Source organism: Talpa europaea, assembly GCF_964194135.1.
Source record: "Talpa europaea genome assembly, chromosome: 5".
Taxonomy (NCBI): Eukaryota; Metazoa; Chordata; class Mammalia; order Eulipotyphla; family Talpidae; genus Talpa; species Talpa europaea.
Window position 1 is genome coordinate 103793215 of NC_140071.1, and position 12627 is coordinate 103805841.

Here is a 12627-nt window from a genome sequence, read left to right on the forward strand (position 1 = left end):
ATGTCTTTTTCCATTTTGACAACTGGATCAAGTTCAGAATACTCAGATGAACTCTTAAATGTTGTGAAATCAGAAGGAGGAAGAGTAGATTTCCATGGTAGTAGGCCATATATTCCAGTGGGAATTTTTTTGATGGTCCCTTCTTCAAAAGCAATTTCAGAAGAACTCTGATCATTAGATCTGGATGTCTCTGGAAGAATTAATGTGGAATCAAATGAAGAATTTATTTTTAAACTGGGAGGTGCTTGATGTTTAGTAGTGTCAAGTTTAACAGTGTATAAATTATTTTTTAGTGTACTTGCATCCTTTGGAAAAAAGTTGTCTGTATCATAAATATGGACTTCCTCTTCCTCTTCCACATTGTTGTTACTCTCTGACAGAATACTAGGTTCAGTTACTGAGGAAAGGATTTTCTCCATAGCTGTACTGAGAACTGTTGCATTTGTAATGTGGCCTAATTCAAATTTAGAAACGGAATGTTCTTGACCAGAAAGATCACCTATTTCTCTTTCTTTATAGACTCTATGCTGAGAGATTTCCCTAGGGGAAAAAGCTTTCATGTTTATTCTTTGAGATTCAGGATATATTTTGTCTGTCTCAATTTTAGAAATGTCAGTGATTTGCCTGTTTGCATAAGACTGTGAATCAAATTCATTATTTATGAGATCATCTGAAAAAGTAGTAGAGTCAATGGGAAATTGCATTGAGGTTATGGAGTAGGGCTTGAGATCAATTTTATTTTTAATGGGGACATCACTGTAATTTATAGAATTAGGGTATTCAGTCATTATCTCAAATATGTCTGACCATGAAATTGAAGAACTCTCCAAAGAACTATTTATTAGTGGGTCAGAGATTTTAAGATTTTCATTCGAGGCATTAGGAATGAGCATGGGATTTTCAGGGATTTTTAGAGCTAAGATTCCTCTGGACCTCAGATTGTCTTCTCTTTCTCCACTATTATCAGTGGAGAAAGTAGTATCAATCACAGAGTAGACTGCATTCATATATGGGGAAGAGATTGAAATCCCATTGTTTAAAATTTCAGTATTTTCATTGATGAAAGAAAGTTTACTGTCAGGGGTGACATTAAACTCATTCAAAAGAATAAGGCTATCCCATAAGTATGGCATCTCTGCCATATTAGTTTTACCTTTAACCTCATCCATTCTGGATAAGATGTTTTCTGCTTTACGTTGGGCATCAGTGTTATACATAGCAGATGAAGTATCTTTTCTGAGGAATTGCCTTTTATTTTTTAATAGAGAGGTGAACATAATGGGATTAATGAGTTCATCTGAGAACATTGTTCTTTCTACCATGGTTGCCACTATTTCTGAGTCTGCAACAAAGCTATCCTCCATACTTTTGTCTTCAGGAAGAATGATGCTGTTGTCATCGTCACTTAGACTATCACTTTGCAGAACTTTTGTATCTAGAAAATTGTGAAAACTCCCACTTGTGTGAATTAAAGGGTGAGTCATGGATCTGGGAGCTTTAGAACTTAAATTGTCAATGGAACTTTTGAAAACAATGGCATCAAAATCAGGATTTGTGTCTCCCTCCTTAGATATAAAATTTATCAGTAGTTCTTTAGTTTGCATCTCAACTGGAGAGCCTTGATATAAATGTTCAGAAATATCAGAACCAGAGTTGAATGGATGAGATCCAACTATTTGAGGCTCATAAGAAAAAGTGCTTTTTTTAATTTTAAGATTGTTTTTTTCCTCCTGTGGCTCGAGGACATACTCATTTGTGACATACTCATCAAGCACAGTGATTATTACATCTTCATCATTTAAAATATTTTCATCATCTGAAGTAAAGTCTGAAATGTTTTCTGTAATAGGAAGTACTTTACGTTCATTGGTCATATCTTTTGCTACTAAATTTCTGTGTACAAATATTTTATTAAAAATAGCTTTCAATGTGTTTTTTGTTGAAGTATTGGTATTCTGTGATGTAAAGGTTTTGTGAGGTGGAGTATGTCCTTCCTCAAATGGAATATTATTATTAGTCTTTATTGTAGTATCTTTTTCTATGTTGACAACTGGATCAAGTTCATAATATCTAGATGAACTCACAAATGTTTTGAAATCAGAAGGAGTAAGAGTTGAGCCCCACAATAGTTGATCTCTGTCCTCATATGATCCAGTGGGAACATCATAAAGCCAACCTGCTGTGCCTGTACCTTCCTCAAGAGAAGTGGAGTTTTTATCTTCAGGATTTACAGTGGAAATAGCTGAAGAAATTATTCGTAAACTGGGAGGATCTTGAGGTCTAGCAGAAATATTAAAGTTACCGAAGAAAGAATTATCTTTCAATATCCTTGAACCTCTTAAAACAAAATTGCCTGCTTTTGAAATCTTGATGTCCTCTTCCTCGTTGCTCTTGGGAAGAGTACTGGGGTCAGGGGTTAAGGGAACTGTGTTTTCCAAAGTAGAGAAATTATCAGCTGGGTCTTCTTCAGCAGAGGGTTTAGGCTTTCCCCCTATTTCAGAAGGGAAAGGGTTTATTTGTCTAAGTGAATGGACTTTCATCATTTTATTCAGAGGTTGAACATCTGTCTTAACTTCAGAAATATCAAGCGAGTCTCTCTCAGTAGTAGATGGTGAATCAGCTTCATCATCTGTGGGATTCCTGATAAAATTTGTTAAATTAGTGAAAGGAATAATTGAATCCAAGGTGTGGAGCTGAAGGTCTGTTTGAATTTCATTGTCCTGATTTTCTGATATATTTGTTCTATTAACGAGATCAAGGTATCCAGTCACTGTTTCTGATACTACTGGCATTGACTTTGAGGAATCATTCAAGTAATTGTTACTCATTAAGACAAAATTCTCTATTAAGTCTTTAGGAAATTTTGTTGCACTGACATTATTTTTATCAGGTTGCATAGAATCATTCCTTTCATACCTGTTCTCAATAGAAAGAGCAGTGATACCAGCCATTGTGTGAACTGTCTTCACAGGGGAAGATGAGGTTGAAGTCTCATTATTTTTCTCCATAGACTCTTCATCTACAAAGGGAAGTGCATTATCAAGGTTGTCCTTGAATGTAACTGAAGGCACAGTGATATCCTTTGAATGGAAATTCTCTGCCTTGAAATTTTTGGTTAGGTTATATTCTGACTTTGGTGGCATGGTGGATTTGGATTCCCTCAGGACATAAAAAGCAGTGGATGAGACGCCTTTTCTGTGGAGCTGGTCTTTTTGAAGTGCAGTTGAAGTTATGGTGGTATCAGCGATTTTACCTGGGGAAGTCCAGCTTTCCTCCAGAGTGATCAATGATTCTGGGTCTGGAGCATGTGTAGTCTCAATCCATTCGTCTTCTGGAGGAATGATAATGTCACTTCCACTTAGGGTGCTCCTTCTCAGAGCTGAAAAATCTGGAAAAATAGGGAGAAAATTCCTATTTCCATCGGTTAGGGAGTGAGTCATGGTTCTAGGTGTTGTACTATAGTCCTTGAGAAAGGGGGTATCCCCTTTTGTGGAGATCAGCATTTGGTATTTTTGTTTTGTTTCAGACTCTGCAGGATTTTCTTTCAATACATTCTCAGTGGAGAAAGGAGCAGGAAATCTAACTCTGTGGAGCCACTCCTCAACAGTAGATATTTTTGTTGTGGGTTTCTTTTCTTCTTCTTCTTCTTCATCTTCATCATAAAATACATTTTCCTCTAAGACATATTCAAGAGTATAGTCATCAAGCCCAGTGGTCACTAGATTCATATTATTTGGATTGATTTCTCCTGCCAGAAAAATCACATCTGACTCTGCTGAAAAATCCTTTGTAAAAGGCTTTATTTTGTGTTGATTTATGTTATCTTCTTCTGCAAAATCTACATATCTTTCTCCATTTATGATATCATCAAAGAAGATAATATTGTCAGTTGAAATTGTTTCACTAGATAGAATAGAGTCATCAGTTATTTTTAGTTTGTTATCTCTTATATTGTTTGCTGGATCAAGTTTAGAATTACTTATTTTAATAGAATTGATATCAAAGTCAATAGTAGGAAGAGTTAATTTCAAGGGTAGAGGATCTAATTTATTGTAAGACTGTGTGACTGACCTTTCTAAATTATCACTATCAAGCGAAAATAAACCCCTTGCCCTAGACTTTGTCAACTTTGTTGCACTCATTGTGGAATCAGGATAAAATATTTCTTTTGATGTTTCAGGTGTTTTCTGTTCAGTGGAAGCTATATCAGGTTTAAAAATGATAGGATTAATGTTCACTGAATTTTCCTTTCTAAAATCCTTTGGAATATTGGCTTCAGAAATGTATTCATCCTCTACAACAGTCTTATCTTTACTGAGAAATGCATTAGTCTCTGTTCCTGAAGTAGAGATTTCTTTTGTAGATGGTTTGATATCTGCTTGATTTACATGGTGACTTATGGCATAGTCAGAAGTTTTTCTTCCCCCACCATTTTTGTGGATTATTGATTGAAGAACTATATTGGGTGCAAAGGCCACAGTGTCAGTTTTATCACTAATGCCTCCATTTTCAGTAGCTAGCATGTCTGTGACGTTATTTATAGAATTTTCTGAAAAAGTAGTTAGACCTCTCAGAGGAACAGAGGAGACCATGGAGACATATGAAGGGTCACTTTGCACTTTAGTGATTTCCCAATCTGGGTCAATGGTAATAGAGTATTCACTCAGTGGCTCTGATACCTCTATAGCCACTGATGTATCAGATAACGAATCATAATTTTCACTAACAACAACTGCAGTTGTAGTTTTTTTCTGATTGGGAGTTGTTAGAGCTTTAAATACTTTGATACCATTGACTTCGGGCATGGAGGAGTCACCATTTCCGTTACTTTCCCCAGAGTCAAATGTAGGGCCACTAGGTGAAATGATGGTGGAATTCAGTGGCATTTTGGTGGCATTAACAGGATTGAGAGAAGTGACTAAAGCTGTTTTGATTATACCCCTAGTAACTTCACCAGCATAGGAAATATTCTTAGCTTGGGAGGCAACCCCTTGAGTCAAGGGATTAATGTGATCTACTGAAGAGATCACTTCAGCTAAGTCCATTGTATCTTCATTTTCTTTTGATGTTTCTGATCTCGTGGTATCTGCTGACTCCAGCATAGCTGTGTTAAGAAAGTTGAATGAAATGCCTTTCCTGTTGAAGTGGTCTTTACTTTTTATGGGGGTGGTGATCACTGCATCATCAGTGAGAATATCACCAAAACCTCTGCTCTCTTCCATGATAACATTTATTTCTGCTTGTGGTACAAATACGTACTCTGTTTTTTTACTTCCCAAATCAGAAACTTCAGGGAAATTGATGATGATATCATTTTCACTTAGAGTGCTCTTTCTTGCAGATGGTGTTTCTAGAAACTTGGGAGAAAATGTCTCACCTGAATCAGTTAGGGAAGACACCATGGTTTTCTGATGCTGAGTGTTGAAGTTTTTGTTGTAATCTTTCAAAGATGTGGCAAAAATATCAGAGTCAGAATTTTCTTCTTTGAGAATAAAGGTTTGAGATTTTTCTTCATTTTTGAACTCAGGGAAAATTATTCTATACAGAAGACTCTTTGAGGTCTCACCTTTAGAGAAGGGTGTGTGAGATCCAAATTCAATAGGTTCATGCATAAATTGAATAGGTTTTTTTATAGGGCTATTTTCCTTCTTTTGTTCAAAGGCATGCTCATTTGAAACATATTCAGAATCACTTTCATCAAGTTCAATGATGATGAATTTCATATCATCTAGGTTATTTTCCTTTTCCAGAGTAGTCCCAGGACTAAGAACAAAGTAATCATCTGGTAGTGTTTTTGCATATTCCAGAGATAGAGGAGTCCCTATTCCAGATAGATAATAATTTTCCACATTTATGTCTTCAGGGGTTAGAGGAGTGGAGATCAAAGATGTAATGTCTATATGAGAATTTGTTATAGTGTCTATAGCAGTATGGTCTTTTTTTGTTCCTGGATTAGTTTGATCATAAATATAGGGTGCATATTTTTTGCTAGAAGATCTTTTGCTTAATAATACAGTGCCTTCCAGAGGAGGGTTTACATTATCTTCAATTGAATTCATGAAATCTGGTATTGCAAAGGTAGATTTTCTTTCATTGGAAAAGATATATCCTTTTGGGACATTTTCTTTTATTATTGAATAAATATAAACATCATCAAAGAGAGCTTCATGATCAGCACCACTGTTACTATTTCTTGCAAGTATGTTTCCTTGAAACTCAGGAATCAATTTTCTATGTAGAGGTTCTGAAACTTCATTTATGTTGGATGGTGCAGTATTCTCAAATTCAACTTGGTAAGCTGTGGTTTTGGCTGTTTTTTTAAACATGTTGGGGTTATATATATCAGGGTTAATAGAATAATGTTTAATTGCCAAACTGTTGTCATTAGAAATTTTCTCAGCTGCAATAGGTAGAACATAAATGTGATCACTCATATCCTCTTCTTTAAGTATATCATTGTTCTCTGCCATAATTCTTACGACTTTTGGGGGAACTGTTTCATAGTTTAATGCTATCTCTCCCTTGAAAGGGTCTTCATATTCATATCTTGGGATATAAAACATGGTGTCAGCATCTTCTTGAGAATTAGTGGCAGAAGCTACTGTCAAAGCTGCTGGGATAGACTTAATATTAAAAGTTTTTGGCATTATAATATCCACCAATGAGGTGTTATTCATAGGGTTTGTTGCTTGAGGATGATTGGAAGGGGAAAAGGTAGAGGAATTTATTATTAATAGCATGCCATCTTCTCTGGACACGTTGTGATCTTTGGAAATGTTAAAGCCATCATTTAACTTGTTAGATTTATTATTAAGAGTGTTAACTTCACTCATGGGCAGAATGTCTTTATTTTTTGGTGAGGTGGCAACTGTTGAAGCAAAGTCTATTTCAACTTCAGCATTTTCATCCACATAAGAAAAATCATCAATTACAGTAGTAATGCCAAGGGAATTGTTTGTTAATTCATTCTCAGCCATTTTGCCTTTATTGGTCCATCTGTTAGCATTGTTTGAAGTTATGGCAGCAGGAATTTGATAGACATCTCTGTAATCAATAATGTTTGCGTTGTCCATACTGGAGACTGATAGTTTATGTTTCATGGTGCTTGTTGCAATATTTGAATTCTCTTTAGTGGAAGTAAGTGCAGTATCAGTGATTACATTGTAGTATGAATTAGGAGGTATAGGATAATCTATTTTTCCAGTTTGGGGGGCAGAATTGGTAGGTGAAAGGAATTCAGTGCCATCTGTTGCTTCCATATTCTGTATCATGCCTGCCGTTTCACCCAAACCATTAATTAATCTTTTGGTGGCCTTTAGCTGAATGAGTACTTTGTCATTTGTAGGTTTAGTGCCATCATATTGAATTTTAAACTTTTCTTTCCCTAAAGTATTAAAGTTGCTTTCATTTGTTACTTCAGTATCATGTATAATACTATTTAGTTGGAATAGAGACTTTGTGATATCAACAACCACATATCCGTTCTCTTCTAAGTCATCATTTTCTGATTCAAAGTACTTAAAATTATGTATAGGTAGAAGGTCTTCTTTTATCTGAATGACAGTATTTTCTTTCTCTGCAGACTCTATCTCCATATAGGAAGTTTGTTCTTCTTCATTTGCTATTTCTTTGCCTATTCCAGTTTTTTCCCTTGGTGTAAGAGTATCAGATGTCTTCACAGGCGCAAAGATAATTGCTAAAGTGGGCTTTCCTTCTAGCATGGCTGTCTTATTAGTCATCAGTTCAGAGCTGTCAGTCATATTTGTGGTCCCTTTGCTTACACTGGTAGTGGCATTGTATGTGTCTTCGGAAGAGGTAAAGTCTGCTGTAAGGAAAGAAGACTCCAATGCAGTGTTCAAAGTATCTACTGATACCTTATTAATTTTCCAATTTTGTAGAATGGCATTGTTAATGAGATGAAAATTTTCACTAGTTAAGGAATCATATTTACTTAGCAGGTCTTCATTATTTTTGCCATTGGATATTAAGGTAGGTGACTCAGCTACTGAATGAAAATAGTATCCTTTTTCCATAGAAAAGTCTGTGTCAGAGTTGAGACTTGCAACACCATTACCTTGGTTGTCATTAGTAGCAAAACTAATGGCTTCATCTACTGAGTCAGATTTATATGAAGGGGTGATACTGACCCCTGAATTTGAAGTCTTTTCAGCTTCACTATCTTCATTAAAATAGATAGAATCAGCTGTTCCACGATGAGTGAGGGAAACCATAAGGGTGTTATTGCTCTGCATATTGGCTCTTTTAAGCACAGGAGTTTGTTCAACATCTGCTTTAGCTTTGGTGCCACTTTCATTAATTGTAGTGGGAGTTATATGGCTACCTTTATTATTGAGATTTGTCCTGCCCGTTGCAAAGGACTTTATTTCATATTTGAATAGGGGATTGAACATATCAGGGATGTCAGGAGGGAAAGCGACTTTTTTCACTGCTGTTTGGGCATAGTCTGCATTAGGAGTAAGAGAATAGATTTTTCTTTTAATTTCTGTTGTAAAAGTTTCTGGATGAATGAAGATGACTTCCTCTACAATGCCATCATCTAAGTCCACATTTGTAATTTCTTTGTACACAGGAATACCATTTTCAGTTCCATAAGTGTTCACACACTTACCGTTGTTCCTGTTAGTCTTTAAATGTACATTGGCAGCAATATTAGAATGATAATTAATTATTGAGTCATCCCTTTTAGAAGCAATTATTTCAGCAATATTTTTATCATTAGATGTTGCTAAGTTTTCCATTATTTTACCTTCCTTGGAAGACCAAATTATCCTATAATTAGTGTAGGTGTTAGTAATTGGCTCTATGGGACTAGGGTTAACATTTTGTTTTGTAGAGATGTCATTTGTTTTGGAAATATTTAAGTTCCCCACATGCATAATATTTTCATCTGTGTCTTTCATTGTTTTGGTATCATCAGAATTACTAATTACATTGTTGATTTTCTTATATATTCTATAGTTAAGAAAATAATTTGTAGTATTAATGGGATTGACATTAGAAATATCAGTGGCACTCATGATAGATTTGATATCAGCTTTGTCATAAGTACTTGGAATAGAAACTGATTCAAAGTCATTGCTATTTTTTGCAGAGGAAATGCTAGATATTTGAGAATTAACTGTAGTTCTACCATCATTCTTTGTATCTGTAGCATAGATTGCAATTGATTTGTCTTTCTGTGGAAGATCAAGATCATTGCTTACTGTTCTATGATATCTTTCGAGGTCAGTAGTATCAATTATATTTATGTTTTTGTCCTCCAGATAAGGAACATCAAATGGAATCATATAATCTTCTAGAGTATCTGTAGCATCGGTGTTTTCTGGTGGGCCTTCTTTCATAAAAGTTGTGGTGTTCATAAAGGATATCCTGTCTGAACCTGCTTCTGTCTCATGCGTTGTGATGTCAGTTCCAAGGAAGTTGTTTGCATTTGATATGTCAATGGTAATTTCATCGGCAGAGGTACCAAACTCATTCTTAGCATTTTGAATATATACAGTAGAAATAGGGGCAAAGAATGCTTTAGATCTGCTGGTAGGATCAGATTTGTTCTGGTAAATGGTTGTAGATGCAGGTGCTGAGATACTATTTTCACTAGGAATAGTTCTCCTTTTTTGTGTTATTCCAGAGGTGGGTGCAAATGTGGAGGTTATGGTACCGACAGCTGACATGTCTTGCATAACAGCAGATGAAGGTGAAACAGTGTTTTTTGGAATTTTTGCCTCAATAGAGCTATCTACTGTATCCTCCATATAAGTAAAGTCAAGTGAAATTTGGTTAGTTGGTGCATCAAACTCAAATGTGGTGAAGTTATATATGGCAACTTGAGGCGTCTCTGAGTAGTTTCTCTTTGAAAATTCATAGAAGTTTACTATTGTGTCAGTAGAGTCAGAGTATCTATTCAAATCATCTGTAGGTTCAGAGTTCTCTTTTGTTCTTAAAATAGATGAGTGTTGATTTGTTATATGGCTGTCGAAGGAGGACAAAGGCAGCTTGGCAGACAAATGTTGGCTTGTCTGATAGTGTATTTCCTGACTCCCAATATACTAAAGGGAAAGAAGTATAACATTTTTGTGAGGTCCCCATCCAGATTATATTTGACTAAAAACCTGAAATCAGTAGTTCTTAATTGATCAAATAAAACAACATTCAACTTTCTTCTTTATCAATTGTTTAGGTTAATTTAGAAATATAGGATATCATTGTGAAAAGAAACAGCTGGTATGTTAGGGTTAAATGCCCTCTTTGAATATAAATCCAGGTGTCCCATGGCAATCTTTTAGTAAGGAACCTCATACAGTATAAAAAATAGAGAGAAGCCCCTTCAAATGCTGTGCTAGTACACATTATAACTTGTGCCTTTATTTCATTATGTACATACTTAAGCTTAAAATAATATTAAAAATACAATGATGTTTTGTTTATCAAAATGTTCTTTCTGTACTGCAGTGAATATAAGCTGATGATTCATACACATTTTTACCTCCATCTAATTTTCAGTTTTGTAAAAAATACTGTTATTCAAAATACTGAAACTTACCGGGAAGTAAACCACAAAATTCAAGATGGTTGCAGTCAGGACTAGGATCTTCATCTTGTCCTGATATTCCCTGCAACTAAGGTGCAAGATTGTCTTCTGTTACATAAATTTGTTGAGTAACCATAAATGATAGTTAAAAAAAATCAGTAATTTATACTATGTTTAATATTATTGACATTAATGAAGGTACTGGTTTAATTAATAAGATGAAGATAGTGATCAAATATTTCTAGTGTATTACTAGAAATTATAATATGCACGATAGAATACTACGTTTGCTAAGATCAATACCATTTTACCCATTCAATGAGAATAGAAAGAGTACTGGCTGCTTTCTTTAGTTTATTGGAATCGCGGAGTAAACAGTCTAACTAGCTAAATATATTTTAGACAAAGTGATCAGTGAGGACTTCGGCGTAGAAATTTACTTTTTTTCCTCATGTTAATTTTCTATTTGCTGCGTTTTTCAGGACTATTTAGACAAATAGTCTAAATAGGATATCATTGTGAAAAGAAACAGCTGGTATGTTAGGGTTAAATGCCCTCTTTGAATATAAATCCAGGTGTCCCATGGCAATCTTTTAGTAAGGAACCTCATACAGTATAAAAAATAGAGAGAAGCCCCTTCAAATGCTGTGCTAGTACACATTATAACTTGTGCCTTTCTGAACCTTTCACAAGAATTTAAAATCTGTCTTACTAAATCCTCTGTATAAAGGGGTTATAAGAAAGAATGTGTATTTAAAAACGGAATATCTTCAGACCTTCTGGTTTATTCAGGTATTTACCTTGCAAAGTGGTCTCTCCGTTCAGCTGCCTTCTAGCTTTAATTCTTGACCATATCAGCCTGGTTCAGCAGTTCAGGAAGATGAAATCCGTGCTGAGGGAGTCTAAATTGAAGGGAGAGACACAAGCTGCTTCCTCCTCCTATATTTCAATGGGGAAAGAAAAGGCTTCACATATAAGGGATTGCTTCTAAACTAATCCCCAAACAAAAGAAAGGAAGCATCTGTAGGCTTTTGTACTTGCATCTCTCCAGCACCCAGTGAGCTTATTAGCTTATCTTGAAATTGAAAGGGGCAAGGCTCATATTTTAAATATTATGAAGCTTTTAAAAGATTAACTCTCTACTTCCTAGCACCATTACCCCCACTCCCTTTTTTTCTGTTCTTAAAAATTGTTCCTTTTTCTGCTTCCACAGCATTTTTTTCTTTTCCTCATTTTCCTTTTTCTTTTTTTAATTTTATTTAGGTAACTACTAAAAAACATCATTTAACATGTACTGCCAAGTACTAGTTTACATTGGTATTCACCTGCTTGGCTGCAGAATTGTGTTTGGTTGAGTGTCTGAAAAATATGCCATATTAGAGAAGAAGATCAATTTTTTAAAAAGTAACATGCTTATACCAGTCTTTTTTTCCCCTCTTCTATGTGACTTACACAGATACCAAGCTGATCTCTCAGCCATCAACTTTCTTCGGCAAATTCAGTACTAGCTAATATAGCTCTTATTTCCAGTTTCTAATTTGATTATGAGGAATTCAACAAAATGCATCATCCCTGTTATGTCACTTCCTGCTATTAATTGATATATATTCTAAAACTTCTATAAAAATGTGAATTAAAAATTTTATTAACTATCAGTTAATGTTATACAAGGTTATGGTAATTTTATTAGATAATGTAGACACTTAATTTGAACTTAATTGGTTTGCTATCTCTTCTCATTTGAAGACACCTAAAATTTTACTTGCAGATACTTATGATTATTCTTTTATCCTGATTACATATTTCATATAATGTAACCCTAAAATTCAATAATGGTTATGATATAATGGGTCTTACTGGGTAGAAAACAAAGTCAAACTTTTTATAGTTTTTATTTTCTCCAGTCTTTTTCAAATTATATTCCTTATAATTTGGCCTCTTACTAATACTTTTCTATAACTGACATTCTTTATTGCACATTGGAACAAATACTGAATCCCCAAAGTTATTTCTAAGACTGTCACAGATTTGTTCTTATAATCAGGCAGATATTGATGTATAAAGTATCATGTACATAA